This window comes from Zea mays, chromosome 1 (genome assembly GCF_902167145.1).
Source record: "Zea mays cultivar B73 chromosome 1, Zm-B73-REFERENCE-NAM-5.0, whole genome shotgun sequence".
NCBI classification, from domain to species: domain Eukaryota; kingdom Viridiplantae; phylum Streptophyta; class Magnoliopsida; order Poales; family Poaceae; genus Zea; species Zea mays.
This window is the reverse complement of record NC_050096.1, coordinates 112,533,594-112,548,427: the sequence shown is the minus strand read 5'-3', so window position 1 is coordinate 112,548,427 and position 14,834 is coordinate 112,533,594.

Genomic DNA, 14,834 nt, shown 5'->3' with positions numbered 1-14,834 from the left:
AACAAATCGCAAGCGAATAAAGAAGTGAGACACAAGGATTTGTTTTACCGAGGTTCGGTTCTCGCAAACCTACTCCCCGTTGAGGAGGCCACAAAGGTCGGGTCTTTTCAACTCCTTCCCTCTCTCAAACGGTCCCTCGGACCGAGTGAGCTTTCTCTTCTCAAATTAATCGGGAACAAAACTTCCCCGCAAGGACCACCACACAATTGGTGTCTCTTGCCTTGGTTACAATTGAGTATTGATCACAAGAAAGAATGAGAAAGAAGAAAGCGATCCAAGCGCAAGAGCTCAAAAGAACACAACAAATCACTCTCACTTAACACTAAAGCTTTTGTGGAATTGGAAGAGGATTTGATCAATTGGGTGTGTCTTGTATTGAATGCCTAGCTCTTGTAAGTGGTTGGAAGGTTGAAAACTTGGATGACTTGAATGTGGGGTGGTTGGGGGTATTTATAACCCCAATCACCAAACTAGCCGTTTGGTGGAGGCTGTCTATCGCATGGTGCACCGGACAGTCCGGTGCATACCAGACAGTGTCTGGTGCGCCAGCCACGTCACCAGGCCGTTGGGTTCCGACCGTTGGAGCTCTGACTGCTGGGCCCGCCTGGATGTCCGATGGCACACCGGACATGCATTGTAGAGTGTCCGGTGCGCCACTTCACGCGTGCCTGACTTCTGCGCGCTCTGGCGCGCATTTAATGCTTCTGCAGGTGACCGTTGGCGCGTAGTAGCCGTTGCTCTGCTGGTTCACCGGACAGTCCGGTGTACACCGGACATGTCCGGTGAATTATAGCGGAGCGAATTCCCAAAGCTGGCGAGTTCCAGAGTCGCTCTCCTCTAGGGCACCGGACACTGTCCGGTGTACACCGGACAGTCCGGTGAATTATAGCCGAGCGCCTCTGGATTTTCCCGAAGGTGAAGAGTTCAGCGTGAAGTCCCCTGGTGCACCGGACACTGTCTGGTGGCACACCGGACAGTCTGGTGCGCCAGACCAGGGCTGCCTTCGGTTATCCCTTGCTCTCTTTGTTGAACCCAATTCTTGGTCTTTTTATTGGCTAAGTGTGAACCTTTGGCACCTGTATAACTTATACACTAGAGCAAACTAGTTAGTCCAATTATTTGTGTTGGGCAATTCAACCACCAAAATCAATTAGGAACTAGGTGTAAGCGTAATTCCCTTTCAATTGGCATAGTACTTGTTTCACCAAGTAATGTCTCCTTCGACTTCTCTAGCCGATTGAAAACTTATTGCACTAACAATCAAGCCGAATATGAGGCACTTTTGTTCAGCTTGGAACTTTTAAATTGCATGGGGGTAAAACATGTGAAGGCATTTGGTGATTCTCAGCTGGTCATCCAACAGGTGTTAGAAGAATATCAATGTTTTGATGGTACTCCAAATAGTTACCTTGAAAAATGTTGGGGCATAATTCATTCTTTTGACGAATTCAGTATTTGGCATATCTTTAGAGTTGAGAATCATAGAGCTAACAATTTGGCACATGACGCATCAGGTTATCGGATAAAGCGAGGGAGATTTCACAACACTGAAAATCTGATAATCGGTGCAGGGCCAATTCCCCAGGTTGCGGACCGTCCGCGTGAAGATGCCAGACCGTCCGGGGTTACCAGGAAAGTTCTCTTAATCGATTCGGCTGATAATGAAGCCGATGCAAGTGATTGGAGGACGCCCATAACTAATTATTTACGAAATCCCAATGTCACGACAGATAAGAACATTTGGCGTACAACTTTCAAGTATGTTTTGATGAGTGATGAACTCTACCGCCGAACAGTCAACGACGTCCTGCTTAAGTGTTTGGGCCCAGATGATGCTATATTAGCCATGGCCAAAGTACATGAAGGAATTTTTGGTACCCATCAATCAGCTCCAAAGATGAAGTGGCTGTTGCGAAGGTCTGGTTTTTATTAGCCTAACATGATAGCTGATTGTTTCAAGTACTATAAGGGTTGCCAAGTGTGTCAAAAATTCGACGACCTACAGTTGGTCCCTGCAGCCGAATTACATCCTATCATCAAGTCGTGGCCTTTCAGAGGATGGGGATTAGACTTTATTGGATAAATTCATCCTTCATCATCAAAGGGGCATCAGTTTGTGTTAGTTGCCACTGACTATTTTACCAAATGGACTGAAGCCGTTGCTCTGAAAAACATGACACACAAGGAGGTAATTGAGTTCATAACTGAGCATATTATTCAGAGATTCGGCATTCCCCAGACCTTGACTACAGATCAAGGGACTTCTTTTATGTCAAAGGAGGTACTTGAATTTGCTGAATTATATAGAATTAAGTTGCTTAATTCATCTCCATATTATGCTCAGGCCAATGGATAGGTCGAGTCTAGTAATAGAACATTGATTAACTTGATGAAAAAGAAGATATCTGATAATCCTAAACATTGGCATAAGATCTTGTCCGAAGCCTTATGAGCTCACAGAATATCTAAACATAGTGCTACTAAAGTATCTCCTTTTGAGCTTCTCTATGGGCAGGAAGCAATGTTGCCTGTGGAAATAAGTTTGAATGCTGTCAGGTTCGCCAGACAAAATGATCTAACCATCACTGATTATTATAATTCAATGATGGATAATATTGATGAGGTGACCGACAAGAGGGTGATAGCTTTGGGAGCAATAGAAAAGGACAAGATTATGGTAGCCAGGGCCTACAACAAGAAGGTCAAAGCAAAGTCATTTCAAGTAGGGGACCTGGTGTGGAAGACCATCCTGCCTCTCAGGAATAAAGACCGGAAGTTTGGAAAATGGTCATTAAGCTGGAAGGGTCCTTATAAAGTAAAACAGGTAATGTCTGGTAACGCCTATTTACTACAAACATTACAAGGCAAGGATTTACCCAAAGCTTTGAATGGGCGTTTCCTCAAGCAGTACCATCCTAGTATGTGGCAAGATGCTTAAGAAAATCGATGTGATCACATCGAGTTAAGATGCTTTTGGTTTGCTCAGCTCCACCAAAAGGCAGGGGGCATATGTTGGGCACCAAAATGAGTGGCCGAACGGTCCGGCCCTGGGGACGGACGGTCCGCGGTCTGGACAGTCCGCGCCTGTGGGCCGGACGGTCCGCGCAAGCGCAGAACAGATTAGGTTTCGAGTTTCTTGCTATGTTTGTTGGCAAGAATCTCGGGATAAGCTCGGAAATTAGTTTGTAAAGGGTCCAGCCCCCCTCCTCTATAAATAGAGAGGTATACGGCCGATTTGAGATAATCAATCGAATCTTCAACCAATACAATTTACATTTTATCCTAGGAATAGTTCTAGTCTAGTCTAGGTTTAGTCTTCCAATCCCCAAATCTTCCGTTTCTCTTCGACTCTACGTCGATTAGAGGAGTCTAGGTCGGTCTACCCGAGCCTAGACATCACCTAGGATCTCTACTCCCCGACGGGGTCCCTCCCGGGAGCGAGATCTAGGCGCCGCCGACGATCCTCCGCCGCCCCTGCACACGCGTGGACCGTCCGACCGTCAGACAGGGAACTCTAGCCTAGCGCCAGGTCGCGGACCGTCTGGCCCTGTGCCGCGGACCGTCCGCGCCTGACCAGAGAGCACCGCCGCTGGTTCTTGTTGAGTGGTTGGCGCCCTAAAAAGGTGTCAACAGGAGCATACTCGCGACTGCTCGCTTCATCCGCTCCAGTTCTTCGTCGTCGGTGTTGTTCGAGTGACTGCACTGTGTACACCTGTCTGCATCGAGTTCGTATGACTACATCAAACATACACACGAGATGTCTCGTGTGAATGGAGCCACTGATGCCTTGAGCATCGGTTCCTCCGCAGGGTACTTCCTATTTTCCATACTTATGCATGTTTTATTTCTGTTTACTGTTTATGCGAATAGTGGTACATATATGCACATACATCATACTGGTTTTCTAGATTAAATTAAAACTGATAATGTCTAATTTTCTAACTGATAATAATCTAGATGTGGACTCTGGTCAGCTTACGTTCATAGCTCAAACGTGCCACGGACGGCGAACCAATCCTAATTTTCAGGAATATTGTGATGTACACGTGCAACAAAAAAAATTGTATCTTGTAGGCCGCTTTTTTCATCTGGGGTTTGGTTTTCTGGTGACGTCGCTGATGTCTTTTCTTTTGTACTGGTTATTTCTTGTCTCTATAAATATTACTTTTAAAAATAGAAAATACCAAGCCTCAGCATGTGGAAAAAAAACACGAATAGCCTAAAATCAAACCATCCCAACTAGGAATCCTCTTTCATACGCTGAATAGAATATATAACCTTACATTTAAATCCCCTAGACTTATCCAGTTATCCGGGTGGAACAAGACATCCGAATTCATTAATCCCATCAAATCACCCCCAATCAACTCATAACCCAACAAGCTATTAAAGAATTCAATATAGTCTGCAGTGACCAAATTTACTCCGGTGTGCTTCATCTCTAATTTTTCCTTCAACATTTTCTTCATCTTGCCTGTTCAGTGCCTTCTACATTTTATACGTTCTTTTTTTCTTTTGCCAAACTCTAGCTTCCTTGGTATGGTGCAAATTTTTAATGTGTGTTCTATTGTTTCTTTTCCCCTTTGTTGCTTACTACAGCCTTAAGTTGTTTAGTACATTTTTACTCATTTGCTATTTTCCCACTGTGTAGCATATGCTGCGGTACTAATGATGTTTTCTATTATTTTCTGTTCCTTTTGCTTCCTGTAGTACTAAATGTACTGATGCTTGTTTAAAAGAAAATTATGCACTCAGGATGGCAAATTTGAAAAGAAACCAAGCTAATGTCAACCATGTACAAAATCGATATTACCAAAAAACGCTCGGCAAATTTGATGATTTGAAAGCTGGAGTACTGGGACCTGAAACTAGACCATGCTTGGGGACCGGGGTACTGACTATATCATTTGCAATCCAAATTTAAACGTCCTGATTTTATTGATATTATGGTTATATTTGGGCATTTGGCTTGTCTGCCCGTCTGAATAAGTCTTTTGATGCATTTTGAGTGAGATAAAAATGACATTTGTCTATACTCCCGTTAGCTATTGAGATACTTCTGCATTTTAACATTCATGACTGATGAGATGAAAATGATTAGTTTATTACCCTCAATACATGTTGCAAGCGAGTTTGGTTAGTTTTGCAGATGTTGAAATAACAACTTTTATCTATTCAAGTGTCGTGTTCATTATACTTATTTCTTAGACTTTATTTTCTCTGATCACTAGTACAATTTGGCTCTATACAAGCGGTAGGATTTTTACATCACAGGCGGTTCGGTTAGAAAACCGCCTGTGATGTCCCAGGCGGTTTAGTACGCCTGTGATGTAATAGTATCACAAGCGGTTTTTGTTTAGGACCGCCTGTGATGCTCTATCCTTTTCACAAGCGGACCCTAAGACAAAACCGCCTGTGATTGTAAAAATATGAAAATACAATTTAAATATGAAAATAATTTTAATTTTTAACAGAAATATGCAAATACAATTTAAATGAATTAATATTTAATTTTTAACAATAATATGCAAATACAATTTAAATGAATTATAATAGCACACATAGATAACTAGAGAGATTTTAAATTAATTGGCAACCAAAATTCATAGTCGATCATACATGATAACAAATACAATTTGATTCATACAATTTTTCATGAACTACCATTTTTCCGCATGTATGGCTTTAAGTTCTTATCAATTTTCTTTTCCACACGCTTGATTCTCTCTGGACCGTTAAAGACGAACATCTCTTCATACTTATTGTATTCCTCATCTTGGTCTCCCACATTCTCAACTCCAACAATTTTTTGCTTTCCCGAAATAACTACATGCATCTTCTCATCTGCTGGATCGAGTACATAGAACACTTGTGCAACACATTCGGCGAGAACCCACGGGTCATCTTTATATCCTACTTTCTTTAAGTCTACCAGTGTGAGTCCGTAGTTATCCACTATCACCCCCACGGGATGTTGTACCCATTGGCACTTAAACAAGGGTATTTTCATGCTTGGGCCATAATCAAGTTCCCATATTTCCTCTATGAATCCAAAATATGTGGTCTTCTGTCCATGTAGGTCAAAAGCATCGATACGAACACCGCTATTTTGTGCAACACTTTTCATGTCTTTTGATTTAGTGTAGAATGTGTACCCATTGATGTCATATGCTTGCCATGATGTCACAAAACACGATGGCCCAGAAGCCAAATTCTTCATTGTTTTCTCATCCGAAGAGTCTCCGAATGGGATGTTTTTGTCCATTAACCATTCGCTGAAACGATGTTTGTGCTCCCTCATGATCCAGTCCTCTGTGCGGTTCTGATTTTCTTTACGAAGCTCATTCAGGTGTTCCTCTATGTAAGGCTCGGCTATCGTGAGATGTTGTAGTACACTACCATGAGCACAATGTACTAGCTTGTAATCCTCAACGCGAAAAGTTTTCTTGCCCATTCTCCCTCTCCCACATAGTTTACCCTCATGTTTAGGTACAGGCACACCTATCATTGTTCCGTCACTGATGTAATCTATACAGCTCTCAATCACTTCTTCTGTAGTGTATCCCTCCATGATTGAACCCTCTGGGTGAGCGCGATTTCGCACATAACCTTTTAATACTCCCAGGTATCGCTCCAACTGAAACATATGATGTAAATATAGTGGCCCTAATATTTTTATCTGATCCACGAGATGTATGATTAGGTGTACTTGCATATCAAAAAATGATGGAGGAAAACACATTTCAAGCTTGCACATAGTCTCGATGATGTATGCCTTTAGATAGTCCAAGTCTTCTAAAGCTATTACTTTTTGTGAAACCGCATTGAAAAAGTAACACAAACGTGTGATGACAACTTTGACATGCTCTGTTTTGAGGGCTCTTACCGCAATTGGGAGGAACACCGTCATCATCACATGGCAGTCATGAGAGTTGTAGCCAAATAGAGACAAGTCCTTCATCCTGACTAGTCTGCTGATATTGGATGAGAAACCTGTGGGCACTTTGACCCCACGCAAACATTTGCAAATCTTTGTTCTCTCCTCAACTGACAAGTTGTAGCTAGCTGGGGGGAGGTAAGGCTTCCCTTTGCCACTATCCACTGGATGAAGTTCTGGTCTGATTTGAAGATCTACTAGATCATTGCGTGATTTAAGTCCGTCTTTTGTCTTACTCGGCATGCCCAACAAGGTTCCAATGATGCTGTCAAAAACATTTTTTGTTACATGCATCAAATCAATGCTGTGGCAAATTTCCATATCCTTCCAGTATGGGAGGTACTTGAAAAATATTGATTGCTTCTTGAAAGTTGTGTAAGTTGAAGGGTCAGTTCTCTTTCTCTTTTCTCCTTTGTTTTTTCCCTTTCCGAATACAACATGAATGTTCTTTACAATTTCAAAAACAAGTTTCCCACTATAAGGCTTTGGTGCACCTTCACTTTCCAGTTGATTGTTAAATTCCTCTTTCATCTTTCGGTACTTATGCTGCTTCATCAAGAACCGTCTATGTCCCATGAACACCAACTTCTTGGATGATTTAAGGTACATGGAAGCAGTTCTATCGACGCACACTACACAACCATTCTTTCCTTTAGTCTTTTGCCCTGATAGTGTGGCGCCACCGGGAGAATCATGAATGGTAACAAATATAATTGCTCTTAAGTTGAAATACTCACGGCAATACTCATCCCATATTCTAACTCCTTCATTCCAGAGCTTTGTCATATCTTCCATAAGAGGTTCTAGGAACACATCAATATCAACACCAGCTGATTTCGGACCTTGAATAAGAATAGTCAACATAATATACTTTCTTTTGTGACACAGCCATGATGGAAGGTTGTACATCGTTAAAGTCACGGGCCAGGTGCTATGTACACTTCTTTTTTCACCAAATGGATTCATTCCGTCTGTACCCAAAGCAAATCTTACATTTCTGGTTTCTTTGGCAAACTCAGGATACATAAGATCGAAATTTTTCCATTGTGATGCATCAGCAGGGTGTCGAATCTGTTTGTTATTCTGCTTGCGATTTTCATCATGCCAACGCATAAGCTCAGCCTCCCTAGGGTTTGAGAACAAACGTTTTAAGCGATCAATTACTGGAAGATACCACATCACCAAAGCTGGGTTCTTTGACTTCTTTTTCCCATCCATGTCATCAAAAGTGTCATCGTCACTTTCAGGTCCAATAGTGGATTTCTTGTTTTTATTTTTCTTCGGGAATTTTTTTACACAGTCTTGATTGTAGCTCTTCTTGTATTGACTGACATTGCAAACTGGGCATCTTGATGCGTTCTCAAAATCGCCACGATACAGAATACAATGGTTCGGACATGCATGAATTTTTTGCACACCCAGAGCTATGGGAGATATAAGCTTCTTCGCTTTATAAGTGCTTGTTGGTAGTTTGTTGGGTTTTGGTAGTAATTGAGACAGAAAATTCAAAAGATCTGTGAAGCTAGTATCAGACCATCCGGCGCTAGCCTTCAACTTCAGAAGTTCTAGAACTGTACGCAGTGTAGTAAACTCTTTGTCACAACCCTTTGATTCATCATATAAAGGTTCTTTTGAGGCACTTTCCAGTCCCTCCATTTTAGATAGCCCTTTCTGCGATCCCACAGAACTTAACATTTCTGGTTCCATATGGCGCAACATCTCTTCACAATCAAATTCTTCAAATTCTTGATTAGCATCCACATTATCCACTTTACCATCAACTTTAAGATCTAAAATTCTGACAACTCTCTCGTCATTACCAGGCACTTCACACGGATCCAACTCACCATGTTCTGACCATATCGTGTAATTGTTTTTAAACCCTCTTTTTAGTAGATGTGATTGGATTACTCCTATATCTCTCCAAGCTATCTTATTATCACAATCGATGCACGGACATAATATCTCCTTGCTCTTTCGCAAATTCGCGTGCTTGTTGGCCGCTTCAATAAAGCTTCTCAAATTTCGAATGTACGACGGATGTGGTCTTGGCACATTGTACATCCAACCTCGGTCCATTACCTATCCCTATATTGATTAACGTCAATATCGAGATGTAACATGAAAAAATAAATGTTCATGAAAGTGAAACAAGATCATATCGAGATGTACCTAGTACATGAGACAAATTTTTTTAAAATATCCCTAATTAATTGAATTTAATCCCTAAATCATGAACGAATTAATGTGCATGAAAATGAAACAAGATTGCAGCAATATAGGTACCTTGAGGTGAGACAACTCTTCAAAAAAAATCTTTAAATTAGATCAACTACAAGTCTAAATCTTGGAATTCCTGAGTTTTTCTTCAATTCCGGTCTATATTACAAAATTGAGGCAAAAAATCGTATCAAAATGAGAAATAAAACAAACGGAGATCATATATATGCATAAACTCTTGAAATCAAGCCCGAAAATCAAAAACAAAACCTTCTCCCCGTAGATCAAAAAAATCCGCCGCCGCTACAGTAGTGTGCAGCCTAGCGGCGTCGGGCTCCGGAAGTTAGGGTTCCTGCGCTGGAACCGAGCCTTTTATACTACATACACATCACAGGCGGATTTTAAGAAAAACCGCTTGTGATGTATAACATCACAAGCGGTTTTCTATGTCGACCGCCTGTGATGTTTACATATCACAGGCGGTCGACATAGAAAACCGCTTGTGATGTTATACATCACAAGAGGTTTTTCTTAAAATCCGCCTGTGATGTGTTTACTATATAAAAGCGTCGGTACGGTGGCTTAGGGTTTAGTTTTCGCCCGGAGCTGATACTACGCCGCCAGGCTGCTGCGCCGCCGTTCCCGTCCCCGTCTCCGAGCCGTGAGCGCCCGCCACGCCGTCGCCGAGCCCGAGCCCAACCGCCACCGTCTCCGAGCTGGGCGCCCGTCCCCGTCCCCGAGCGCCACCGTCTCCGAGGCCAAGCGCCGCCGTCCCCGTCCCCGAGCCCGAGCGCCGCCGAGCCCGAGCGCCGAGCGCGCCGCCGTGCCCATCTTCGAGTGCGCCACCGTCCCCTTCCCCGTCCCCGAGCCCAAGCGCCACCGTCTCCGAGGCCAAGCGCCGCCGTCCCCGTCCTCGAGCCCGAGCGCCGCCGAGCCCGAGCGCCGAGTGCGCCGCCGTGCCCATCTCCGAGCCCTCGGTGCACTCCTTGATCATGCCTTAATTACTTGTTAAAAATTCATGCCTTGATTACTTGTTTTTGCTAGTCCTGCCTTAATTATTGTTAATCTTATATTGTTAATGTTGGTCATTATGCTTATTTTGTTAAGGTCACCATTTTTGCTTTAGTAGCTTGTATCCCTTGTGATTAAATGTTGGTAATTATGCTTATGAAGAATTTTGTCATGGATAGTTGATGCAACTACTAGGACCCCTGCCTTAATTATTGTTAATCTTATATTGTTAATGTTGGTCATTATGCTTATATTGTTGGTGTTTTCACTTACATATTTTGTTAAGGTCACCATTTTTAGTGTTTATGGCCACATACATCATGGAAGTACATAGCCATGGCAATGTTATTATCTCCCTATGTTATAAGACTTGTTCTTATCTCCCTCCTTAGTTTTTTGACTACCTATCTTTGCTTCCCAACCCTATGTTATAAGACTTGTTCTTATCTCCCTTCTTTGACTTGTTCATAGCCATGACAATGTTATTTGGACCCCTCTTTTTGCCCTATAAGCCACATCCTTGTTTTCCCTCTGATCCCTGCCTTTGTTGCGATCTCAATGTTGATTGTGAGGCTTGGCCATTTTCAGTTTTAGAGATGGAAAAAGAGCCACTTGACATGGTTGAGAGCTCAGTTCGAGTCATCGAGACACATGTTGACATCATTCGCAGTCTAGTGACTGATGGGGTTGTGGATACTAGTGAACCGGAATCAGTGTACACACTTAAGACCACTTTGTTTCAAATTGGAGATGTATGCGACATGCTTGAGAAGTGTGCTCTATCCATCAAAAAGTATGCTGACTCCAAGAGGGCTAAAATTATTCAAGATGAAGCCCTGCAATATGCTGAAGATGATGAAGCTGCAGATGATTTGGAGGAACTCCCAAGCCCAGATCTCCTTACTCAAGCCGACATATTGGAAAAATATTTTGGAATTGAGTATGATAGCGACCAGTCAAGGGGTTGTTGATGTTTAGTCCTAAACAACACGATATGAGTATCGTAGGTTTCACTCTTAGAGATAATGTATTTTGTATGAACCTCTTAGAGAGTGTCAAGTCAATGAACTATCTTCGAGTACTATTGGGAAGTGTATCTCTTTGATGTATTTTTTTTTCTAGTGATATCGATGGTGCCGAGTAGCACCAAATTTGGACTTGTGTCCATATCTATAGATGCTAGTAGTTGAGCACTAGCTCCTACAATCTTGACTACCTCATCCCTATTCTCTGTTTGGGACTTATATGGAGAATGGCATCGGCGGAATGCCTGAATCGGCAAACCCCAAGAAGAGATTAAGTCCTGTAGTCTACCACCTCCCGTTATTTGTGGGCTTCACCGATGGCTGGAAACATTTGGTGATAGCAAACGACCTTCGGGTTGAAGACGTCTGCGAGCTTGTTAAGGGGCCAGACGATGGTGAGCCGGTGTACTATGTCCGGATGTGTGGTCACAAAATTTAAAGCTGCCCCGGCTGCATGTGTGTGCTTCTCTTCTCTTAGGTGGGGTGCTAAGTGATCTTAGTAGCCGACATAAGAGAAGAGAAGCGCACAGATGAAGCCGGGGCGGCTTTAAATTTTGTGACCACACATCCGGACAGAGTACACCGGCTCACCATCGTCTGGCCCCTTAACAAGCTCGCAGACGTCCCCAGCCCGAAGGTCGTTTGATGTCACCAAATGTTTCCCGCCCTCGGTGAAGCTCACAAATAACGGGAGGTGGTAGACCACAGGGCTTAATCTCTTCTTGGGGTCCTATAGGGCTTAATCTCTTCTTGGGGTCCTTCAGCATGGCTGTGATGTTATAATGCTGAAGGACCCCAAGAAGAGATTAAGCCCTGTAGTCTACCACCTCCCGTTATTTGTGGGCTTCACCGATGGCTGGAAACATTTGGTGATAGCAAACGACCTTCGGGCTGAAGACGTCTGCGAGCTTGTTAAGAGGCCAGACGATGTTGAGCCGGTGTACTATGTTCGGATGTGTGGTCACAAAATTAAAAGCTGCCCCGGCTGCATGTGTGTGCTTCTCTTCTCTTAGGTGGGGTGCTAAGTGATCTTAGTAGGCCGAGATGAATAGGGACTTTGTTAAGAAGAATAAGGTTCCTCCGCCCAAGAAAATGGGGAAAATCACTCAAGCTCAGTGGGAGGAATTTGTTCGTCAGAAGACCGAACTGAAGGCCAAAGAACTGGGCGAAACTAATTCTCAGAGAGCGAAGATGAACAAACACCCCCATCGCGTGGGGTCAAGCGGATATCACCATAAAGTTGTGCAATGGAACAAGATTATCGAGGAAGCTATAACTAACGGCACTTTGGACCCAATATTAAAAGATATCGATGAGAGAGCTATTCGTTGGATCTTAGGTCGAGCAGGTTTGAGTGAGGACGGCAAACTTGTGCATCCAGAATTGGTAGGCGAAGTTTCGTCAAAAATTCAAGAATATGCAGATAAGAGAAAAAAGGAGAATTTAAGCCTCGGAGGGAGAATGACATACTAACTGCAGCCCTAGGCAATCCTGAACACACTGGACGGGCTCGGGGAATCTCTTCTAAGATTTCCTGGAGAGAGGCGTTTCCAGAGTATGCGTCGTCATATAGGAAACACGAGAAGTCGAAAAGGACCCTTGAAGAGACTATTGATGAAAGGGTACAAAAGGCTATTAATGACGTGATGAACAAAATGAAGAAAACAGAATGCATATCATTTGAACTCAAGCCAAGCCACATGAGTCCACCTATAGTCCCTAGCAGCGTTGGATCTGTGCAAGACTTGACCAAGTACCCTGTAGACGATATTGTTGAGGACAAGCCTTGCTTTCTTCATATTCCAATCAATCGATCTGGGACAAAAACAAAGCAAGCTGCTACTGGTTTGGTAAAACCAGGACTTGTTAACTACAAGGACAATCCTGTCCCGCCACACTATGCTGTGGTCCAAGTTCTAGAAATCACAGACAATGGTTGTGAAGATTGGGAGATAGATTTTCCAGTTGAGGGGATCATAACTTTGCATGAGGCAACTAACGAGTTGGTCCTTTGGCATCGACGCGACATCAAGTTTGGTGATGAGCCGAATTCAACACCAATGCAACAAAAAGCTAGTTCGATCATTCCACACCCCATGGTGCAGGAAGATATGACACCGACCTCCAAAAAAATCGTTGAAACAATCATATCGCCTCTTGCGAAGGAACTCGACGAGGGGGACGTAGACAAAATTGTTCCTCAGAATGTCGACGTCAACATCAAAAAGGAACCAAAGGTTGGCACCAATGTTGAAGGGCCATCTATTTCAAAGAAGATTCATAAGCGAATCGCCACAGACGATGTCAAGAAACCGTCAGAATCAGTGGCACGCTACCTGCATAAATTGCAGAGAGTTATGACTAATCAATCAAAAGCAGTATCAGCATCTCATGGAGTAGGCACACGGCCGGCCCAAATAGACAATTTCGAAGTATGGGAAGAAGATGGAATGATTCATACTCGAGAATCATTACGTCTTAAAACCAATATCTCGGTATACAAGAAGGAGGATGTTCCTCCTAAATTTGTGAATGGGAGGCCGTTCTTAACGACGGTGCAACTTTCTAAGTTGTCGACTCCGGAGATTAGAATGCATGAGTGGTACATGATGGCTAGCAACAAATACAAACTCGAGGAATTCACATTTGTTGTGCCAGAAGATGCATTTTGGAGCAATGATCATATAAATCCTGTGCGACATTTATTCTTTGACGATCTCTGGTCGTTGTACCACCGACAAAGGATGGAAACGAACTACTTAACCCTCTTCTGCTTGTAAGTACCTCTAAACTTTCATATTTGTTAGTTTTGTACACGCACAAATGAAACGAGAGTCTAACGATTAACACTATTACACGTAGGATGCAATACATGGATGATAAGAAGAAACAACTAAAGACAGGGTTTCTTGACCCGTTGATGATATCCCAAGCTCGCTACAAAGTAGTTGCTCGAAGGCAAGGAGAAGAATACAAAGACTTGGACGATGCTGAATTTGAGAAAGCCGTCAAACAGAATCAGAGAAAGAAAATGAAGGTAATGGCGGCATACATTGGACGAGCCATGTATAATCATGTACAACATGGCAAGGACTTAATAATAGCTCCGCACCACTTTAAGTAAGTTATCGACATGGTTTAATTTTGAACTATAAATTATGGCAATCGTGATATTAACATGTGTTTTCGTCTATGTCTATATAGTGACCACTACATTTGTATCATGATCTGGCCAAAGGATGGTAAAGTCGTGGTCTTCGACTCACTGAGAATGGAAAAGGCTACGCATAATGACTTCTTGAAGATTTTAGAGAAGTATGATTATTATTGCACACTTGTACTTATTACAACTTAACAAATGTATTCTTAATCTCACAATGCTATTCTTATATGCAGTGCATACCGTTTTTATTGGAAAGATCTTGGCGGCGAACATCCAGAGGACAAGCCTAATTTGTCAATATCATTATTTCCATATGGTGACAAACAACCTCCGGGTACTGTCCTGTGCGGTTATTATGTATGCGAATGGTGTCGTGTCACCTTCCATTACATGGTCAATCGTGAGGATGTAAGTTCGCTATCATTGTCTATATTGCAATTTTTATGTTATATTGTTGCTCATCACATTACTCTTAGCA